Source organism: Pyxicephalus adspersus, chromosome 6, assembly GCF_032062135.1.
Source record: "Pyxicephalus adspersus chromosome 6, UCB_Pads_2.0, whole genome shotgun sequence".
NCBI classification, from domain to species: domain Eukaryota; kingdom Metazoa; phylum Chordata; class Amphibia; order Anura; family Pyxicephalidae; genus Pyxicephalus; species Pyxicephalus adspersus.
The window spans coordinates 32,571,261-32,592,644 of NC_092863.1; the positions used below are offsets into that span (position 1 = coordinate 32,571,261).

General features: G+C 36.6%; 1 long non-coding RNA gene and 1 gene segment (V, D, J or C); both read right to left on the reverse strand.

Moving 5' to 3' along the window:
• The window catches only part of LOC140333452 (immunoglobulin heavy constant mu-like), a gene marked incomplete in the record, with an annotated part of 720,383 nt that overhangs the window by 320,621 nt on the left and 378,378 nt on the right, over window positions 1-21,384 (reverse strand).
• LOC140333462 (uncharacterized) lies at window positions 14,879-15,238 on the reverse strand. Its single transcript, XR_011921358.1, has 2 exons — window positions 15,107-15,238; window positions 14,879-15,024 (listed from the first exon to the last, which is right to left on the reverse strand). It is a non-coding gene; the product is annotated as an uncharacterized lncRNA (long non-coding RNA).

The following is a 21,384-nucleotide window of genomic DNA, read 5'->3' on the forward strand; positions in this document are numbered from 1 at the left end:
ATTATATTTAAATGAACTTTTATCTATTTACAATTTGAATTTATAAAAGTTATTTTTTCTTTCTAAAATAGTAATTTGCTGTTTTATTATGTAGGGAGTTATTATGAATGGTTTAAGAATTTGTACATATAGATAAATGTGATTTTTTTTGTTTATGTATATGAAATAAATATATCAAATGAGGACATTTAGCACATTTTGTGACTGTTTGACACTCAATAGAATATTCATTGAATATTGAATAATACATATTTACATCCCTAGCAGGAAGCAATAAACATCAAGGGTAGAAGCAATAAACATGAAGACAGGCCTGGAATGAGTGAACTAAGGGAGCAAAGGGGAGGGTCTGCATGACTAAGAGAACAGCAGAGTAGATAGGCAAGGGTTAAAAAGTTGTTTTGGGGTTATAGAAAGGGCAATTTGAGGATTGGGGGGCAGAGATAAGGGTGGGAGCCAAGGTCATTAAGGAGAAGGAATAGAGAGGTCCTCAGGGGCAGTCTTCTTTGGTGCCAGTATCAATGGTTTGGGGGGCTCATCTTTTGTTTGGAGTCTCCTGAATGGTCTGGAAGGGAGGTGAACTGAGTTTAGTCTGGAATGGGTTGTGAGTGGCTTTTGATATCATTCCTGAGATGGGCTGTGTGGCTGGGAGCAGCAATATCAGGTTGGCGCAGATCCCCAGTTGTTGTGGTGTTTATCTTCAAAGACCAGCAACCTGGGAAAATGTTGATTGGGAATTAGGTATTTATATTGTTATATTTTATGTTCTTCTTGGTAATTGGATGTTATGATAATGGTATGTGAATAAGGTGTTTGATAGAATTAATACTGGCAATAATAATAAAAGGCCTGCAAGCCATTTGACAATGAACTGAGTGTTTATTTTTACGGGAGGGCTTAGGGGGCTTAGGTTATGATGGTAAGCGGAGGTCTGGGGGTTGCATGTTAGTCTGCAATCAAGCTAGGTTTGACAGGTAATCCTTACTTTTAGGACATTTTTTTATGAATCTGGGAATCAGACATTCCCTCAAATATTCCCTCATGAGAATCTTCCAGTAATTGATTCCCACCAGAGAATGTTTAAGGGAATGTCAGATTCCTTGTTTTATAAATAGAGCCCGTAGTGTTGCAATAGCAAGTAAATTAGTTAAACCCATTATTGCCCTTTATTGTTTCATGAGTAAATGATGGAGTCACTTGTTTGAAACACTTTTTTTTTTGTTATACTGAAAGGTAACCATATTACATCCTCATCACTGACATTCCATCATCATCATGATAATAATTGCAAACAGCAAATGTGTTTCTCTTGTGGGTTACCACACACAAATGTAATAAGATATTGAATGAACTCTCAGGAACTTCCTGTTCCTGTGAGTCTTGCACAGTAATACTTTCCAGAGTTATTAGTTTCTATTGTATTAATTATGCATTTGCATTCTTGGTTATCAAGGCTCTGCTTTTCAGGGAATCTGCATATCCAGCGCCTCCATTAGACCATGCAGCTCCTATCCACTCCATCAGGAAAATGTCTTATCCAGTGCACACTATGGGGGGCTAGATCAATTCTAGATACAGTGCAGGTGATGAATTGCCGTGAGAGTGCCACAACTCCTGGACCAGATTCACTCAATGGCCCTGACTTATTAAATTTATCCAAGGCTGGAGAGAATACACTTTCATCAGTGAAGCTGGAATGAATCTGGTTCAGGATCTAAAGCATTTGCAAACAATTAGCAAATTACTTTTTAAAAAAACATTACAGGTTTGCTGGATCACTCAGATTCACTGATAAAAGTTTATTCTCTACAGCTTTGGGGAGCTTAAATAAATCAGGCCAATGTCTGAGATGGGGAACATGGAAAATAAAATAAAGCTTTCTGAAATATTAGTGAATATAATTAAATACAAAATAAAAATAGTAATACCATTTCTCATCTTACTCAGAGGAGAAATCACTAAAAGTAACAAAACCGTGTCCATTGGTACAGGTTGGATGACAGAGTGGAGGGGGAATTGAGAGATACAGAAATTATCTAGGAAAGTGTTAACCAGAAAAGAAAATGAAGAATCTCCCACTGATCTGACTCATTAGTTCATCTTACTTTTAGTGTAAATAACAGAACTGAAAAATAGTAGAATAAAAAAATGTGCAAATATGTTGTCATTTCTTGCTAAGTATATTTTACCATTAGAAATTGAATAGTGATATATGAAGATGATATTGTAAAATAGATGCCGATCACTGTATGTTGTATAGTATATTGTACACTTTTTCCTGTGTGCTGTACCTTGTATTGTTTTAAATTTAGACATTTTGGTCCCCTACAATAGTAACATAAAGGTTGCATGGCTAAATCAAGCTATCACTTATTAATACCAGTTTTTTTTTTTATTATTCCATTTTTCATTACTGTTTTTATCCTGATCACTATGTTAATATTAGCTAACAGCAAAATTCTTCCTCTTGTGGTTTACTACAAACACATGAAGTCTGATATTGAATGGACTGTCAGTTAAGTTCTGTTTTCGTGTCCCTTGCACAGTAATATTTTCCTGAGTCTTTAGTTTCCATTGTATTTATTTGCAGGTAGACTTCTTTCTTTGAATTGTCCTTGGTAATTGTGGCTCTATTTTTCATGGAATCTGCATATGCAATACCTTGAGTAGCCCATGCAGCTCCTAACCACTCCATTTTTCCATCAGGAAATTGTCTTACCCAGTGTACATGATAGTTAGTTAGCCCAAATCCAGATACAGTGCAGGTCATTTTGAGTTGTTGTGATGATTTTACAATTCCTGGACCGAATTCACTCAATGTCTGAGAGAGGGCACCTGAAAACCAAAATGAAGCTCGTTAAAATATTAGTGAATAAGGAAATATTTAATTAAAACAATATTTATCTTCTTACTCATAGGGAAAATCAACAAAAAGATCAAAAATGTGTCCATTGTTACAGGTTTGATAGTTGTTGACTTGATACAAATGTCTTCCTTTTGTATAGGCAGAAAATTACTGATTTGCATAAACAATTTAGCCAGGATTCATAAAAATGGGTGGATGCAAGTGGAAGTGCAAATAGTGAATGAACTCTTTGATATGTAGAATGACATATTCTTAGTTACCAAACAGAGGATACAAAAAGTACACAGGTCAAAATATCAGTTTCTGGTTGTCTGGAATCATTTTGCCATTTCTACACAAAGTCATCCAGAACAGGGATTCCCAAGATAATTATTTGAAACAAATGATTCTCAAACAGCTTGATAAACCTCTGTGCAGATTGCAGATATGTTTTATAAAAACCTCATCCCACTGGTCATGCATTTGTGGTTGTTTACACAATTATTTGCTAACAACATCTGCATACATGAGTCAGGATTGCAGACAATTGCCAGAAGGAAGAACTGTTTGCTGCACAAGGGAATCATCAAGGATCTTAATGATGATTAATTAGTAAGTGTATATTGCTTTAGTCAATAGACTAGATGTTTATCTTTGCTTTCCTTTTAACTCCTTCAATATAACAGAATGTAAAGTTAAAGTGATGTAAGAATGTGGTCTTAGCCAGGGAGATGAAATGGGGTATAACTTATTGCTTCTACCTTCTTACTTTTGCATTTTAGTTTTAGCTTGAGTGACAGATCACTGGCCTCTAGTCTATATGGCAATATGGAAACAGTTTAATCAGCAATTAAAAACTAAGTTAATTAAGAACTAAGAGTTCATTTTTTAAAGCTCTACGAGGCTGGAGAAGATACACTTTCATCAGTGAAGCTAGGTGATCCATCAAACTTGGAATGGATCTTGTCTAAAATTTAAAACATTTGCTAACAAATAGCTAATGATTTTTAGGAAATCGATTCCAGGTTTGCTGCATCACCCCACTTCACTGATAAAAGTATATCTTTTCCAGCTTTGGAGAGTTTTAGGAAATCAGGGTCATAATCTCACATCAAGGACTGGTAGGCAGATAGTTGACTGCACAACTGTTCTACCTTCCTTAGCTGAGCTTCTCTTATTCATCCAAGGAGAATAAGGGTGAATCATCAGTACATAGAGAGTTTTGTCTTCTCCATTTGGTTGCTTTGAGTCCTCCTTTAACAGCCTCCCCACAAAATGCTAAAACAACCAGATTTTGAGACTACTCCTTGTCAATTTTAAAGTGTCTGTAGGATTTGACAGGGTAGGGATTTAAGGAAGCCTGTTTATGACTCATCGTAAATTGCCAGATCTGGGATAGATTTATTAAAGTTCTCCAAGCCTGGAGAGGATACACTTTCATCAGTATAGCTAGGAGATCCAAAGTCCAAGTACACGAAATCAACTGCTATTCCACTGTCTACCTGTTTACTTACTGCCTCATAAAAAGAGAGTAAATTTGTTTCACAACTTCTGTCTTTCTTGAAGCCAAGCTGACTATCACTTATAATATTATTTTCCAGCAGAAACTCCTCTATGTGGTCCTTTGTCAAACTCTATAGGACCTTTCCAACTATGGCCAATAAACTAATTGGTCTGTAGTTACCTGGTAATGACTTTGCTCCCTTTTTGAAAATAGGAACCACATTGGCCTTACCCCAATCCATCGGTACCGAGCCAGTGACTAAAGAGTCGCTAAAAAATAGAAATAATGGCTGTGCAATAACCAAGCTCAGCTCTTTGAAGACATGTGGATGTAATCTATGAGGTCCTGGTGCTTTGTCAACCTAAATTTTTCCCAGCTGTTTCTCAGTCATATCAATTCTGTGCCATTGTGACTCATTTAAGGCAATGACATTGCTATTATGAATTTGGACTTGAGCACTGCCATTTTCCTTTGTGAACACAGAGCTAAAAAAAAGTGTTTATCCCCCTTTATCCCCAGTTACCAACCCAGCGACATCATTTAAGGGGCCTACATGCTCAGATCTGATCTTTTTGCTAATAATATATTTAAAACATTTTTGGGGGTTTGCCTTACTTTCCTTTGCAATCTGTCTTTCATTTTTAAGTTTTGCACATTTTATCTCCTTTTTACATCTTTTGTTATATTCTTTATAGTTTTCAAACGATGAAGATAATCCCTCATTTTAATTTTTGGAATGCCCTTTTCTTGTTCCTTATGGCTTTTTTACATCAGCTGTGAGCCACATAGATTTTAATTTTAGCCTCCCAAATCTATTACCCATTGTAATATTTTTTTCAGTATGCTTTTGTAGAACAGACTTGAAACATTCCCATTTCTGTTCTGTGTTCTTTAAGGACAATATTTTCTCCCAGTCCAAGTCACAGAGAGCCGCCCTTAATAATGGAAAATTTGCTCTCTTAAAATGAAATTCTTTTTTTGCTTCCTGTTTACAGCTTACATTGAATCATATCATATTATGGTCACTTCTACCCAGATTTTCTTTTATATGCACATTTGTTATAAGCTCTGCATTGTTAGAAAGAACTAGGTCCAGCAGAGTATCATTTCTAGTTGGGGCTTCTATAAACTGTACCATAAACTGATCTTTTTCTCTTTTTTAAAAGCATTACAATAAAATATAAGCTTTTTTACAGCTTAGTTACTATGGTATGATTTCTAACAGAACACATTTCCTCCTGTGAGTTACCACACTGACATGAGCTGGGATATTGAATGGTCTGCCAGTTACTATCTGTTTCTGTGCGTGTTGCACAGTAATATTTTCCAGAGTCTTTAGTTTCCATTGCATCTATTTGCAGATAGACTTCTTTCTTTTCATTGTTTTTGGTGATTGAGGCTCTGTTTTTCAGGGAGTCTGCATATTGAACACTACCACCAGCCCATACAACTCCTATCCACTCAATTTTTCCATCAGGAAGTTGCCTTAGCCAGTTTACACCATAGCTGGTTAGCTCAAATCCAGAAACAGTGCAGGTCATTTTGAGTTGTTGTGAGGGTTTCACAATTCCTGGACCCAATTCACTCAATGACTGAGAGAGGACACCTGGAAAAAAAGAAAGCTTGCTGAAATATTAGTGAATACTTAAATGAATACTGTAAATAATTACAATAATAATATTTATCCTCTTACTCATAGGGACCATTACTAAAAAGAGAAAAGCTGCGGCCATTGTTACAGGTTTGATAGTTGTTGATGAAAATGTCAATATTTCTTCCTTTTGTATATGAAGAAAATAAATGATTTGCATAACAACTTTATTCAGTATTCATAAAAATGGGAGGATCTGATAGAAGTAGAATGTATTCTGTGATATGGAGAAGGAAACAATCTCAGCTACTAAACACGGGTCATGATCAGCAGCTATAATACAGAAGATACACAGTTAAAATAACTGACTTCTTTCTGTTTCTCATGGTCTAGCATAATTTTTCTATACATGTGAATAGTCATAAAGACCAAGGATCAGAATATGATTATAAAATAAATGACAGCCACCTAAACTTAGCAATTTCTCTGCAATGCAAGACACCTAATATGTAATACATCCCCTCTAGATCTTTACCTATATTTTACCTATTTTTTTCAAGCTTTTTTTAAACTAAGTCACCAATACCTATACCAGTAGGTCAAATTAAGGAGTTCCTCTATGCGTCAATAAAAAAAATTATGTCTAACTTGTCTACCCAAATAATGTTTAATTATGATTGGTTTATTGGTTACTGACAGTATCAGCTGTTGTATACAGCACTGTAACATAACTAATTCCTGACTCAATTGCTTTTAAAAGTGAACCTGTATAAACATTTCCACGGCACGGGTCATCTGACTCTGGGAAGGGTATTTGCAGATAGTGGAAATGAGTGGGTTAGGAAAAGCGCAACTCCAACACCCTATTCTCTTCCTTCAAAAAGAACACACAAAGCTTTTCTTAAACGGTTTATAGTATTTATTTCAAACTTTGATCACAAGGTGCTTTAATTTTAATTAAATTGCCAATCTCAGATTTATATGAAACTAACATTATTATATATATTTAGAGGTGAATGTTACACAAAAATAGGTTCAGACTGGTCCATACTGCTCAAGGTTCTTATAACTTGGTAAATAAACCTTTTCTAGTGATTTTCCACCAAAACAAAGCATAAGAATCCTAGCAAAGATCCACCTACAAAAAACTTTCATTTTCTACCTGCAGGTAAATAAACCTTTTCTAGTGATTTTCCACCAAAACAAAGCATAAGAATCCTAGCAAAGATCCACCTACAAAAAACTTTCATTTTCTACCTGCACACTATACAGTGGTTGGCATATTTTACTAATATAGTGTTTAAAAATCAGACGTCATGTCATCTTTTACAAAAAATATAGAAAGTGTAGAAAAAGTGACTGTTATGTTAAGAGAAGCTAACTTCACATTATCCTATGGCTATATGGAGCTCAACTATATGTAGCCATCAGGAGTAGGGATCTGTATTACACTCACACATCCATTTGTTATAGAAGCTCCCTACATTTCCTGTGACTCTTCACTTTGTATACACACATACACTTCTCTGGTATACCTGTCGGTGGAACACTTAGATGTTAAAACAACAATAATTAAGATATGCATAGTGATGGGGAACTACTCAGCATGACATTCTACTATAGCTAAAGAAAATATTAAAAAAATGAAGCAAAATCTCTGTTACTTCACAAGAGTATACTTAAAGAGAATCTAATTGTACCTACAATGCTATCCTCTGTTGTCAGTATTTATTCACTGAGCTTTTTTCAGTCTATTAGTGGTAAACCCCAACAGTAACATATTTGACAAACTATTTGCTAATAATATTTGTAGTTCTTGAATTATTTTGGACCCTGAATGCCATCATATGTGAGAACCACTGCTTACATTTCATCACTTTTTTTAAAATCACTAGATTGGGTATGCCAAAGCAAATATACTATACTTAATGTTCAATCAAGTTATTTGTCAGTTCGCATCTGATTGTTGGATTGTTGGGGGCAAAAGTGAAACAAGAACTTTTGGAACTTGTTTGGAAGTGTATTATGGTAATTTGAGGTTAATTTGATATATCATAAACATTTAATGATCTGCATGCTTTCATTATTTACAATTTATATTTATAAAATAACTTTCCTTTTTTGTGTTATTTGGTATATTGAGCGCTTTGTTACTTTAATATGTAGAGCATTTTTGTGGGTGTATTAAGACTACCCGTACCCATAGATGGATTTGTTTTTTTTTGTGTTGTGTATGTAATTAAATACAGAGCATTTTAGTAAATGATATGATACATTTAACACATTTTGTACTCAATTCAAGTCAATGGGAACAGTAGATTGCAGCACAGTTCCCAAAAGCAACTTGACATATTTGGCTGCAGCATTTGTGATCTGAAGATCTGCCACAGCCATGAAAAAGTCTTTTTGCCCATGGTGTGGCTTGCCTTAAAAAGAGAAAAACATGACATTTAATTATAGGTATATGGGCAAACATTTGAATTGAAGGTATAATATTACTGTCTAGCTTTACAGCCTGAAAGTGCAGCTTCAATCCTTTACTACTATATGTTAGGGAAGAATAACATTGTTTTGATTCGGAATATTTTAGGTTTGTATTAGGTTTACCAATGTGTATATCATTTGTCCTGTAAATATGACAAAGACTCAAGTGGAGAGATACAGAAATGATCTAGGGAGGATTTATAAGGTTGCATGGATGAAGAAAGGAGTCACATTTTAATATCATTTTTTTATTACAAAGAAATCTTAATATATTACATCCTCATCACTATGGTAATGATTGCTAACAGTAAAATTTTTTCGGCTGTGGGTTACCACAAACATATAAGATATTGAATGGTCTTTCAGTTGCACACAATATTTTCCACTCTGTTTAGTTTCCATTGTTTCTATTTGCAGGTAGACTTTTTTTTTCTTTTCATTGCAATATTAATGATAGTTTGACAGGCTCACTGAAATCTCTGCACAAAGCATCATTCTTTTTGGATTTAAATGTTATCGTTGTACATGTTATTCCCTGCAAATAATATAAATAACTGTGATCACTGGGAAACACAAAGGGTGTGTATCACCATCCATGATTCATGTCAAGTGCTGTACCCAGTAAAGTGTCATCAGGAATCGCCGAGGGACACGTACGAGAAGAAGGTCATCGATGCTGGAGAACTCTGATGGATGACTGGAAACAATGGAGGATGCCTGCGGCACCAGGAGAGGAACGCTTGATATTATTTTTAGCTACCCCAGGCCTAGTTCGGGGATCTTTCTCCTGTGGGTTACCACAAACACATGCAGTAGGATATTGAATGGACTGTCAGTTACTTTCTGTTTCTGTGTGTCTTGCACAGTAATATTTTCCGGAGTCTTTAGTTTCCATTGTATTTATCTGCAGATAGACTTCTTTCTTTGAATTGTCCTTGGTGATTGTGGCTCTGTTTTTCATGGAATCTGCATAGTCAGCACTTCCACTACCCCATACAACTCCTATCCACTCCAATTTTCCATCAGGAAATTGTCTAACCCAGTGCACGCCATAGCTGGATAGCTCAAATCCAGATACAGTGCAGGTCATTTTGAGTTGCTGTGAGGGTTTTACAATTCCTGGATCTGATTCACTCAATGACTGAGAGAGGACACCTGAAACAAAAAATAAAAATTGCTGAAATTATAGTGAATACAATGAAATAAAACTATTATAACATGATTTTTTATCTTCTTACTGATAGGGAAAATCACTAAAAAGAGCAAAACTGTGTCCATTGTTGCAGGATTGATCGTTGTTGGTAGAAATGTCAATAATTCTTCCATTTATATATTTAAAAATAACTGATTTGCATAACAATTTCAGCCAAGATTCATAAAAAAGGGAGGATCTAATAGAAGTGCAAACAGTGAATATATTCTGTGATATGGATAATGAAATATTCTCAGTTACCAAACACAGATCAGGAACTAGTTATACAGAAAGTAAACAGTTAAAATACTTTCTTTTTGCTTCCAATGGTCTTGCATGATTTTGTCATACATGTGAGTGGTCATGTAGAAGAAGATTAGACAATAAATGGCTGCCACCTAAACTTCCTTGACTTTAAAGTTTGAACTTTATATATGTCAGGTATAGGGATACCCAAATAATTCAAGAAAGTCTTACTTAGGGAGAGAAGTGAAGAATGCCTCCTTGCTTTCAGTTATTGCATCTTAACTTTAGTTTGTGGTGTAAAAAAAAGGCCAACCTGCTTGATGACTAGTAGAATACATGCTATTTTATATTTAACTGAAGTAAAAATGTGTGTGTGTGTGTGTGTATGTATGTATATATATATATATATATAGAGAGAGAGAGAGAGAGCAGGACATTGCTCCACCCAGCAGTAAGCAGGCCTGGAGCAAGAGTTTAGCGTAGGGCCTCATGACAGGGGGAGTAGAGAAGGCAGAGGGTAAATAAAAAAAAAGTCAAGGAAAAGTGCGGGAAAATGGAGAAGAATAATTGGAGAATAAGAGGCCAGGGGAGGGAATGAGGAACGGATTTAAAAAGGGGGGCTCAGGGGTGGGTGCATCATTTTAAAATCAGTTAGGGGCGAAGCATCCCCACCCTCCCTCCCTAGTATCCGGGATATTGCACGGTTATTGTCATGGCAGCTGGGGAGGCATGTTTTTTCTTCGGGTTCATGAAAGTTAGAGTCAGGGTAATGGATAATGTAGGGGAGATCGGACCCATAAAGGGTTGGTTTTGGGGTGGAAAAGTTTGCCTTGCATGGCACTTGGTTGTTGTGGAGGCTGAGTTTTTTGAGAGAAGAGAGAACCACTAACTGTCCCCGAGACAGTGTACGAGCGGCTGGGGGCCTAGCGGTGAATCGGAGACAAATGGATAATGGAGCAAGAGATTTGGGAACTTTCATGGACTTACAGAAGATGTTTGGTTATAAAATGTTTTTGGTGAAGTAAAATGAGAGTTTTGTTTATGAAAAATTCATGATGTTAAAGAATCACAAGGTGCTTTAATTTTAACTAAATTGCCAATCTCAGATTTATATGAAACTAACATTATTATATAGATTTAGAGGAATGGTTAGGATACTGCTGTGAATTCTATCAACTGCTTCCATGCTGAACATCAAAAGGTGAATGTTACACAAAAATAGGTTCAGACTGGCCCATACTGCTCCAGGTTCTTATAACTGGGTAAATAAACCTTTTCTAGTGATTTTCCACCAAAACAAAGCATAAGAATCCTAGCAAAGATCCACCTACAAAAAACTTTCATTTTCTACCTGCATATATAAAGATTTCTTTGTATTGGACTCAATACAGCTTTTTTGTATTGAGTTCAATACAAAGTTATTTGAATCTCCCGCCCCCACCGACGCTTGCAGCGATGTCACCGGGGAACCCCGGAGATTGTCACTGCACACGCTGGGAGAAGACTGTAGAGGACAGACGTCTCCGGAAGAGCTGCGGGGACATGGTAAGTTTTTTTTTTCAGTTGTAATCCGATTGTCATACAATGTTGTATGACAATCGGATTGCACTGTAACACGTGTTTCTATTTTTAGCTACCCCGCGCCTGGTTAGGGGTAACCGATAGTAGCAAGTTTTCTTACCCCGAACAAGGCGCGGGCTAACCGCCCAGGTGGTTAAAGCAGAACTAAAGTTCTGCTTTAACCATGCAGATTCCTCGGTGGCACTGAAGCCTCCCAGGATGCGTGCTGTAGGTGTCCCGGGAGGCACTGGACCCCCATTTACTTTATATATAAGGGTTGTCTACTAATTACAATGTATATTGTGCATTTTATCAACTGTCAAACAACAATGTTAGTTATTATCAAACTGTATTATGTGTATATGGTCAGTAGTATCCCTGCAAAAAATCAACCTGTCAAATAAGTTTTTGTTATTTTGGTTTCTTTCCACCTTTAATAATATCTGGACCTGATGTAGTACTAGAGGGAATCCTACCACCATCAGGAAATGTAACAAAGCCTTTTTTTAATGCATCATCCTTCAAAAAGTGACACTTTTTAGAATCACTAACAGCTAATTTAGAGATGGGCAGACCAGAAAATGTTTTCAGACTGGCTCCATATTGTTCACAATTCCTTTTATTGACATTCCTAGTGATGTTCCACAATAAAAAGGAAATAATAATGGGACCATTTGAGACTGTTAACAAAAGTGAAATAATAGATTTTAGTCCCAGTTATACATAGGTAATTTAGAGGTGAATGGACAAGAAAAATGAATTCTGACAGGCTCCCTACTGTCCACAGCTCTAAAACCTAACATAAGAACACAGTCCTAGTGATTTTCCACCATAAACAACAGTCACAAGAAGAGAAAACAAGCATATTTTATTGAATTTTATTTATTATTTCTAATTATACAAAGGCATTTTTTCCCATTGTGATGCAAAAAAATCATGTCTTTATTTTGCGCAATTAGAGGTGAATGTTACATGAAAAGGGGTTCAGACTGACTACATACAAGGTTCCTATAACTAGGTAAAGAGACATTTCCTAGTGATTTTTCACCAAAAACAAGCATTTCAAACATCAAGAACATACAGGAGTTATGTCATAGAGGAGAAAAAAGTTGCTTTATTTTGTCCCAAAACAAACAATTTAGCTTCCTTAAACAAAACAGTCAAACAAAAAACAGCAGCTTACATCAACAGATAAAGTGAATGCAGTCCACTGAGTCCACCATACGATCCTCTATAGTACAGTTTTTAGCAGAAGATTGCACAGTACATAAATCAAGAGCATCTCATACAAATAGACATAGCTCCTTAGTACAGCTCCCATAAATCTTTGTCTGCAGCTTTCCTGCTACCATTCCACTCCAGAGACCTGACAACACATCTGTGCTACTTATAACAGACCCCGAGTCTGCCGTAGCCAAACCTAGGGGTGCACCTAGATGGAAAGGAAAGACTCAGGCAATACCTCCCTTCCCATTCCAGAGTCTACAGCAGGGGTGCCCAACAGGTGGTTCGAGATCTACGGGTAGACTGCAAAGGCAATGCGAGTAGATCACGGAGCCCTGCCTTTCAAAATAAACTCCACCGCGCACAGGATTTATTAGGTTCATCTTTTTATTGTTGGTATCCTGTGCTAACAAAGCTATGTGTCATAGCTCTATATGTGACAGCATCATATGGCCATATGGAGCTCAACTATCTGCCTTCATTATAGGGAGGGGTGTGCATTACAACCAATGTCACATCCAATTGACATAGGTGCTCCCTACTTTTCTTGTGATGCTTCAATCACACATGAAGTGTGTGGATGAGCAGCGAAACTAACACTTCTATGTTAAAACTGCAATAATAAAGATAGACATAGGGGTGCAACTGGTCAACATGACGTTCTCCTATTTGAGAAAGTGTGGATGCAATGAACAGGGTTGGTTTAAGATCTGGATAAAATGCACTACAGGTAGTCCCCGGGTTACATATGAGATAGGGACTGTAGGTTTGTTCTTAAGTTGAATTTGTATGTAAACTGAAACAGGTACATTATTTTAATAAATGCAATTTGGGCAGATGTTTCTCTCAACATATTATTAGATAGCATGGTGTCAGTTAGCAAAATATTTCTTCTGCAAGTCATGTAAACCGCCCTCTAACCCCCATCAAGCCTCCATCCTGCACACGAGTGGGCAGGGAAGCCCAGTTGTATTTAGGACTTGTCCGTATGTCGGATGTCCTTAACTCGGGGACTACCTGTAATGACAGTCCTACACTCTCCAGAAAGTATTTCTGCATATAATGCAGGGGCAAACCATATGGAAAAAAAGGATTTGTACAAAGTATTAATGAAAATGACTGCATTTACAGTATGTATATTATTTTGCCCAAGGATGAGCTTTAAAATAAAATCTCTGTTATCTCATGTAACTACACTGCTGCCCTCTGCTGTCTATCCTTCTTTGTCATTGGACTATTCACAGTCTATTAGTGGTATTTCCTAACATCAACATATTTGACTATTATATATTTGACTTCAACTATTTGTTAATAAATCTGTTAGTAAGTTTTGAAGTATTTCGGACCCTGTGTGCCGTTGTATGAGGGCGTCACTGTATTCTGGTAATCTTTTGATTTAAAAACACTGGACTGGGTGTGCCAAATCTGATATACCATACATAATGTGAGATCAGTTATTGATGAGTTCTCATCTGGCTGTTGGTGACCGCTCATAGGGGAGAAAAGTAAAAAAAAAAAAAAAAAGAAGGAAATTTTTTGAAAAGCAAAATAACCACACTGCGGGGTGCCCCTTTTCCCAGGAAAAAGATAGGACTTTTCAAAATATATACATTTTTAATTCAATTAAAATATGATATACAAAAAATACATATTGTGCTATCCTGAAGGTTTGTTTTTCTTGGAAAATAGGGACGCTCTCAGGAGGCAAATACCTGCAATGTGCTAGGTGAACAGCAGACATGGTAAATTCTACTGGATATTGGGTGCGGCTTGTTGGAGCCACACCCACTTGCATAATACACCACATGCACATGCTGCATTCCTTACATTCACAAAATTTTCAGTACCAACATCATCAGGAATCGCCAAGGGACACGTACGAGAAGAAGGGCATCTATGCTGGAGAACTCTGATGGATGACTGGAAACAATGGAGGATGCCTGCGGCACCAGGAGAGGAACGCTTGATTTTATTTTTAGCTACCCCAGGCCTAGTTCGTGGATCTTTCTGCTGTGGGTTACCACAAACACATGCAGTAGGATATTGAATGGACTGTCATTTACTTTCTGTTTCTGTGTCTCTTGCACAGTAATATTTTCCGGAGTCTTTGGTTTCCATTGTATTTATTTGCAGGTAGACCTCTTTCTTTGAATTGTCCTTGGTGATTGTGGCTCTGTTTTTCATGGAATCTGCATATCCAGCACTTCCACTAGCCCATGCAGCTCCTATCCACTCCAATTTCCCATCAGGAAATTGTCTAACCCAGTGCACATGATAGCTGGTTAGCTCAAATCCAGATACAGTGCAGGTCATTTTGAGTTGTTGTGAGGGTTTCACTATCCCTGGATCTGATTCACTCAATGACTGAGAGAGGACACCTGAAATGAAAAAAGAAGCTTTCTGAAATATTAGTAAATACACTGAAAAAAGTAATTAAAATAATATTATTTATCCTCTTACTCATAGGGAAAATCACTAAAAACAGCAAAACTGTGTCCATTGTTGCAGGTTTGTTAGGTGTTGATAGAAATGTCAATATTTCCTCCTTTTTTATATGTAGAAAATAACTGATTTGCATAACCAATGCAGTCAGTATCATAAAAATAGGTGGATCTGATAGAAAAGAAAAAGTAACCTGATATGAAAAATGACACATTCTCTGGTACCAAACACAGGTCATAATATATAAAGGAGGAATCCCAGTGGTAACTGCTATGGGGTCCTAAGAGCAATAAAAGAAGACAATATACCTTGTAGATGCTTAGCAAAAACACTAATAAAACATATTTTGGATGTTCGTTCCCTTTAATGTCTTTGATCATCTGTCAGAACTTTGCCGAAACTAGACATTCTTCTGGTTCTATACAATGCTGCCCTCTGTTGTCTAATAGTTGGAACCTTTAACATAAAAGTATTTTAACAGAAAACACAGAGTTACTACTCTTTTCTCGTTGAAGTTATTCAGTCTATAAATGTTTTTTTCTCTCCTTCTTTCTTTCTTCTTTCATATGCACATAGTAAGAATTTTATGTTGTATGTATATGCTTTAAGGCAGTGGTCCCTAGACCCTGGCCGTGGTCTGGTGCCAGTCCCTGGCAGGTGAATTGGGGGGCCTGCAAATGACAGGAGTCCAAGGCGAAAATCCCACCTTCTGAATACATACTACTATCTGGGCGCACATCCTATCTCCTTTTTTTTCTATGAGATCGAGCTTCAGTGTAGTTGTCAGATATAGGGAAGCAGAGATCCATGCCTGATTTGTTAAAGCTCTCCACGAATGGAGAAAATAGACTATGGGAATAAACCTGGGTGATCCGGAAAACCTGGAATAGATCTGGTCCAGGACTGAAAACAGTTGCCAACTAATAGATAATTCAGTGTAGGAGAACCTAAATAAATCAGGCCCACTGTACATGCTGTAATAATATTACTGTTTAACTTTTTTAAATGTGATATGCTTCAACAAGGGTTGCAGTTCTCCAATACACAAAGCAACAGCTCGGTTCTCTGACTGACATACCCCCTTCCCAAAGTGGTTCCAACCAACATTATTGCCAGTGCTGTTGTGCTGTTAATTAGAGCAGAGTTGGGTGGAGGGGGGAATTTGGGTCAAGCTGCTATAAATAGGAAAAATATTACAACACTCCCACATAGTACTTCAACCCTTTTTGCAACATTAATACAACATTACAACCGTTGCAATTCTTTGCCAGGTATCTGTCTGACCCAACCCATCCAATTGCTACTAAAGCTGATTCCAGAACCTTTACATGATAATTTATGAGAACCTCCAGGTTTCACTAATGCCGAAGCATTCAAAAAGTGTCATAGGCTATAATGTAATTTTAAAGCTACTACTGATTAAAGTTTTCCATCCGGATAACTGTACCATTTAAACAAGTAAATGATACAATCAGTGAGAATAATTATTCCCCCTACAGGGGTTACACAATGAAGGAGGAAAATAAACCATATTTTAGTTCTACTTATAACAGATTAGATTACTTCAAGGGGCAGAGTCTTCCAAGGCGGCTACATTTTAACATTGCTCCGTGCTTCCCACCCGATCCTGCTCTCCCGGAGCAAGACAGACCTGGCAGCAACCCTTCCTCCTTCATCTGGAGGCAGCTGTAATCGGTGGAGTGATCACCATTCTTCTAGCCCAGAGTCAGTGCTCATTGCGGCTTGGGTGTCCGGCCAGCATCTTGGCTGTGTGGCTGGAACACTATACCTACCAGCAAGTCCTCTAACAACCTTCCTGGATCACAGCAGTCTACAACTTTGCCCTCCATGCTCCTATTGTCTCATTTGCTACTTTAATATTTAGGACATTATTGTGGGTGTTTTGAGACTATAGCCCTGATTCCTCAACAGAATGCACGTACGATGGACGTACGTAAAAACACGCCGCTCACCAAGTTCTATTACCGCAAGTCAAGGCCAAGTACTAGTGCACTCAACTGCCAGCTTCTTGCCAAAATGAGCATTGGAGTTGGGAATTTGCCAATTAAGACAATCAATTTTCAGCTGCACAGTTCAGGAGGATCTGTTAAGCTCTGTTCATGGTGAGGTCATTGCAATCAATTAGCGCACACCTGCTTCCTGTTCTGTGCGCATCTCCAGTCCATTATGGGTCAGTTGGAATCTTTAGTGCTTGATGGTTTTTTGGGTAAGTGCTACTTTTTTATGTTACATTCTACTCATTCACAAACTTGCTTCATTTATAGTTACATTTGTTGCACTTGTTGTTTTGATACTTTTTGGTTTGACTGCAACACTGCAAACTAATTTCTATCAAGCTGGATATATACTAAGTAGCATGTTATAATATGTCATCACACAATAGTAGTACTGTACAAAACTGTGAACAAACATTTGTGACCTGATTAAATTCCATTCTCATTTGGTTTTAGAGAAAGCAAATGATTTTGTAAAGGATTATAGGCAAACAATATATGTAATAATACATGGATTAAAGAACATTTAGTGATTTCACTTGTGTGTGTGTATGTATTGTTAGTTTCATCTGTTGCTGCAATGTTTTTGTGCCTGGTTTGTAATGACAGTTTCTGTAGTTTAGCAATTCATCAGCAATGTTTTGTCATTTTTCCACAAATATTGAGTACAAATGTCTGCATGGTTTCTACTTTAAACTGCTACTTGAACCTCCTGTTTGCCCTTGTGCTATTGTCTCATATAGGTATTTAATGTATTATGTAAGTATTCATTTTACAAATAAATTGTCATGCTTTTTATTTCTTTGTCTTTTTTTTAATAGTCTGACATTTGCACTCATGTTGATTTGCTGCCACACAACTCCTGTGTTCATTTGTAGTATTGTTATAGGTTTGTAGTCATTGTGCTGTGCTGCCTGATCTTAGCATTATTGTATACAAACACACTTCCACTTGTTGTCCAAACTGGTTGTCAATTAGTTGTCCAGCTGAGTTGCATGCTCACAAACTCACACATATATATGAAAATATATTTAAATAGATATGTGTATAAATACATGCAAATATATCTATAAAATCACACAAGAACATGTGTGTGTGCTTATGACTTTAGGCTGGTGGCAAAAGCGAGGTTTAGCCTGCGGAAATACGCATGTATTTACCACCAGACCGATCCTCGGGTCCGGCATCGTGTTCAGACAGGCGGCTATGTAAACAGATGAATTGGGTTAACTCTTGTTAAATGTATAATAATAAGTCATTTTAAAATATTCCTATTTCTTAGCCCATATATATGGTTTAAACAATTGGACACCACAAACATTTTTTTTAGGGCTAAGTGAAAGATGTGTGCCATTTAAAAGAATAATTTTTTAGGGGAACAGTGACTTTTAATGCAGGGGCTGCTCGTCTTCAAAGAAGAGATGATTTTAGTTGATAACTCTGAAGAGAATATGGCAGTGCCGGGAATTTGGTTGATAAATAGAATTTAGGGCTCTGATTTTGGATCGCGAATACGAATGCGCAAGTGAACTTCTGATTTTCCTTGATGAATCAGGCTCTATGTACCCATAAATGGGTTTGCTTTTTGTTTTGTGTATGTAATTGAACACAGTGCATTTTAACACATAATATGGGGAATATAACACATTTAGCACTCAAAGTGATGTCACTATTTGACACTTAAATTAAAGTAAATTGCAGCAACATAGCTTCAGGATAGCAGAATACGTAATATTTGAATATCATATTTTACTTGAATTAAAAATGTATATGTTTTGAAAACTCCCATATTTTTACTAGAGCCTCACCTACTTAATACACCACACGCACATGCTGCATTCCTTGCATTCACAAAATATTCTTTAATGACTGTTACAGTAAAGACTGTTTAGCAGACTCGCATAAACCTTAGGACAATGCATTGTCAAAAAAAATTGTAACTTTTTCATAGCTTGTGTCATTCCCTGGAAAGTATTCTAATAATATTAGACCATCATAGGTTGAATGGTGATATACAAGGGTGTATATCAGCATTCCAAAATACATGTCAAGCACTGTATTTAGTATATTTTATTATTATTGTATTTTTTTTTCCACAGCAACATTAATGAGAATTTGACAGGCTCACTAAAACTCTGCACTAACCATCATTTTGTCATTGTACATGTCATTCCTTGCAGATATTAAAAATAATTGTGATCACTGGGAAACACCAAGAGTGTATATAACATTTTATACATGCCAAGTGCTGTACACAGTAAAGTGTACACTTCTGTTTTTTACAATAAAAGCTTATTACAGTACGTTACATCCTAATCAATATTTTAATGATTCCTAACAGAAATGTTTTTCCTCCTGTGGGTTACCACAAACACATGCAGTAGGATATTGAATGGACTGTCAGTTACTTTCTGTTTCTGTGTCTCTTGCACAGTAATATTTTCCTGAGTCTTTGGTTTCCATTGCATTTATTTGCAAGTAGACCTCTTTCTTTGAATTGTCCTTAGTGATTGTGGCTCTGTTTTTCATAGAATCTGCATATAAAAAGCTTTCCAGTAAATAGACCAGTAAAGAAAACATTTCCATGGTGGGCTATACCTTTGCGTGTCATCAGACAGCAAAAAGTGAACTGAGCAACGATTCTGGACCTGAGGTCAGTGCTGTGCGCACATGGTGCTCCATCGACCTTGATGCGGACCTGGCAGCACCACCAAGATTTCCATTTACCGCACACCTGTGTTTGCTAACTTTTTGACATTTTTTGCTAGTTTTTGTTTATACAAACATGTTTGCTGCTCTGTGTTTTCCAACTTTTTGAATTTTATTTTCATGCAAACATGTATACTGCCCTGTGTTTGCTAACTTTTTGAAACCTTTTTGCAAATATGTATGCTGCTCTGTGTTTGCTAACTTTTTTAAATGTTTTAAAGTTTTTGCTAAATTATTTTTTTAATGCAGTTATGTAAGCTGCTCTGTGTTTGTCAGGCTTGCTTAGCAGTTTGGGGTTTTTTTGCAACTCATATACAACTTATAGAATATTTGCATAATTTGTGCCATATCCCTGTTTATTCAACAACAAGCAAACATACACAAAAAGGACTGTAAAAGTATTCATAAAATGATCTAATATTAAAGAAACCTGCAATCATCAATAAAATCACATTATATAGTAAAGGATTTCAAAAAAATAATCTCAAATGGATTCAGTGCTAACATGGATCAAATGAACAGTCCCAAAAAGCAGATATTGGTGTACAAAAAGTCTACATTTGTGTGAAGCACTTACACATACATGTATCTTCTGTCTTAAACTAATAGGATTAGCCATAGGATGTGCCATGTTAAAAGTTAAGGATGTGACGCTAGGATGTGTTTAAACAAGTTTTTTTTTAAAGGGTAAATAAAAAAAGAAGTTTTTTAAAACCAGGCTCTTTTTATGGACTTGGAACCTTCTGTGATAGCAAATGGGGCAGTGAGCATCTCATTAAAAGGTTCTTTGGAATCTAAAAAAAAAATTGGCAAAAAAAGCATGCAACCCCCCCCTACCCTTTTGGAAAAAAACAGACCCTCTTGTGCTCAATGGTGGTAAGGCTCATCGTTGGAAGTAAGGCCCTGCAAGTGGGGGATTTGGAATTATTTGGAATCTGGAAGCCCAATTTATTAAGTGTTCTCCCAGATTTCTGCCTCTTACCCTGGGGACACATACCTCCTACCCATTCCCAAATAAGTTAAAAACAATCCTTAGAAATTATTACATCACACACATTTATTTTTTGCTAATTATAACGCTGCACAGCTCTTGAATATCCTAAGATGTGTTCTTCAGGACCTTTTCAGAGCTGCTTCCCATTCTCCAGCACTCTATTCCTTCTGAAACCGACAAGTGCTGAGTCAAATTCATTTCATTGTCACAATCTTCTGTGTATGAATGAACGTAGCCTTGAAGGCTGCATATGTCTCCCAGGTACAGCCTGTCATGAGCGTCCTCTTGTGATTGGCTGAAAGATGTCATCATTGTTTAATTTAAAGGGGGCTTCCAGATTCAAAATAGGTTCCCCACCCACAGACCAGCACAACATTGGCCATGTAGGGGACAGGTTTTAAAATTAGGAAGGAACTCACACTTTTTTTTAATAAAACCCACAATTTTTATTTTTTTTAAATACACTTTTATTAGCAAATTGCATTTGATTTTACTGTAATACGATCTACAAGTGTCAATGACACATATTAGTTAACTTTTTAAATACACTCAACACACAAGGTGAATTGAAATAATTT